Source organism: Puma concolor, chromosome C1, assembly GCF_028749965.1.
Source record: "Puma concolor isolate L17-30 chromosome C1, mPumCon1.1.hap2, whole genome shotgun sequence".
In the NCBI taxonomy this organism is placed as follows: Eukaryota; Metazoa; Chordata; class Mammalia; order Carnivora; family Felidae; genus Puma; species Puma concolor.
In genome coordinates, this window is record NC_141674.1 from 165,185,585 (window position 1) to 165,188,520 (window position 2,936).

The following is a 2,936-nucleotide window of genomic DNA, read 5'->3' on the forward strand; positions in this document are numbered from 1 at the left end:
CTCTCTTTCTCCAAGAGACACCTGGGTACCCACACACAGCCTCATTTAACACTCAAGTCTATTTGACTCCACCTCCTCTGAAATGAGAAAGTAGACTCTCAGGGAAGCAATAACAAAATTGTAGTCAGATAAATGTGCAGTTCCTCATCCCCCATCCAACGTGAGGACCCTGTATTCACAATTTCTTTCTTCCCATTACAACCATAACTGTTAATTTTTTTTTTCATTTTTGTTTTTAAATGCTTCAATAGCAAAAATTCTTGGTTTCTTCCTTACAGATGTATATAGGTCTGGAGTAGGTTGGAAATTATTTGGAAATGATGGTTTAATTTAAAAATAATCTGTGGCTAGGGGAGCCTGGGTGGCTCAGTTGGTGGCGCATCAGACTTTGACTCAGGTCATGATCTCACAGTTTGTGAGTTCGAGCCCCACATCAGCCTTGCTGCTCTAAGTGCTGAGCTCACTTTGGATCCTCTGTCCCCCTCTCTCTCTGCCCCTCCGCCTCTTGTGTGTGTGCGCGCGTGGGCTCTCTCTCTCAAAACTAAATTAAAAAAAAAAACATTTTAAAAAATAAATAATCCGGGGGTGCCTGTGTGGCGCAGTCAGTTAAGCGTCCGACTTTGGCTCAGGTCATGATCTCCCAGTTTGTGAGTTCAAGGCCCACATCAGGCTCTGTGCTGACAGCTCAGAGCCTGGGGTCTGCTTCAGATTCTGCGTCTCCCTCTCTCTGCCCTCCCCCGCTTGCACTCTGTCTCTCTCAAAAATAAACATTAAAAATTTTTTCTTTTTTTTTCTTTTTTTTTTTTATTAATTTTTTTTTCAACGTTTATTTACTTTTGGGACAGAGAGAGACAGAGCATGAACGGGAGAGGGGCAGAGAGAGAGGGAGACACAGAATCGGAAACAGGCTCCAGGCTCTGAGCCATCAGCCCAGAGCCCGACGCGGGGCTCGAACTCACGGACCGCGAGATCGTGACCTGGCTGAGGTCGGACGCTTAACCGACTGCGCCACCCAGGCGCCCCAAAAATTTTTTCTTAAATAAAAATAAAAATAAAAAATCTGTGGCTAGTTTGTGTCATATAACTTTTACACCAGAATTATGCCATCCAAGGAGGACACAGCTTGGTTGGCAAGGGAGCCCTTCCTGGTTTGAAAAATGAAATTAAAAAATAGTTGAAGAATATATTAAGGTATTTATTATTTATCATCATCATTAGTGATAATAAAGTTTAGAAACAAAGGTCAACTTAGGCAAGAAGCTTCTTTTAGCAGGAAAAAAGAAAACTAGAAGACACTAAGAAAATTCGGTGAAGAAATAGATTTTCTATTAAAAAGAGAGCAGGGGAGGGGCGCCTGGGTGGCGCAGTCGGTTAAGCGTCCAACTTCCGCTCAGGTCACGATCTTGCGCTCCGTGAGTTCGAGCCCCGCGTCAGGCTCTGGGCTGACGGCTCAGAGCCTGGAGCCTGTTTCCGATTCTGTGTCTCCCTCTCTCTCTGCCCCTCCCCCGTTCATGCTCTGTCTCTCTCTGTCCCAAAAATAAATAAACGTTGAAAAAAAAAAAATTAAAAAAAAAAAAAAAAGAGAGCAGGGGAAAAGGCAATTAGAACAGGAAATAGGTAGAAGAAACTGCATACATTATTATTATTAATAATATTTCTCCATGAAAAGCTACAATATTGCAAAACAGCTTTTGATGCCTTAAGTTGCAGGGAAAATAGCCTTCTTCTAAAGCTTTAAAGAAAGAAGAAATTTGGGAACAAGTATAGCTGTAAAGAATTCTAGCCTTATAAATGAAATCAGATATGCTAGTTGTCCTAGTTAGTCTCAGTCAGGAAAACCAGAATTAAATTAAAAACAGTTTGCGACAGTTGAGACTTAGGAAGCACTGTTCTTTATTTTTTTTTTTTTTAATTTTTTTTTTTCAACGTTTATTTATTTTTGGGACAGAGAGAGACAGAACATGAACGGGGGAGGGGCAGAGAGGGAGGGAGACACAGAATCGGAAACAGGCTCCAGGCTCTGGGCCATCAGCCCAGAGCCTGACGCAGGGCTCGAACTCCCGGACCGCGAGATCGTGACCTGGCTGAAGTCGGACGCTCAACCGACTGCGCCACCCAGGCGCCCCAGCACTGTTCTTTAAATACGTACCCGGGCATTTATCTTTCTTTCTCTCTTGTCCTCTACTTTATTCCATTGTTTATACTTAAAATTAGATGCATTTGTTCTGTATACCATACTTTTTAACAGCGTGAGTCTCTAGAGAAGAAGAAGTTTAGAAGAAGAGAGGAAGTGTGACTGACTTGGGTTCTAATACGTTTTTCCTTTATACATAATTGGTAAAGAGCCTTGGTAAAAATCTATAACCAAAAGCATGACTGTTCACCTGGTGGGAGCGACCCAAATCTTAGGCATGGGGCCAAGGAGAAGATATCCACTAAAGGGTCATAATGACAAATGCAAATCTAGTAATTAAAAGCAAACTTGCATTAGCTTAAATACTTTATGCTACAGTTAATGCTTGCCTCTTCTGCCTCTGTTGCCATGGAGATGGAGAGCAGCTGGTAGGCTGTGTATCCGTGGTGCCCAGCTAGCCACGGCCGCTCATCAGAATCACCTAGGGGAACTTCTAAAACTACAGATTCTCTAGCTCCACATCCCCCTGCCTTGAAACTCTGAGGCCGGGCATGTGTTGAAGCGATCATCAACTAGCCTGTGCGTACTCTACTCCTTTTTTTTTTTTTTTTAATTTCATAAAGATTGGTTTTCTCCAAATTCTGATTTTCCAGCTCATGGTGCCTTCAATGAATAAGAAAACGTACGAGACATGTAGTCTCCGACATTTCATAAAACTCATATAGGTATGTTTCAACGGATTCAAACTTTTTCTAAGAACTGTGGATTTTGACGAGGTTTGGTATCGTAGATCCCGTGTCAG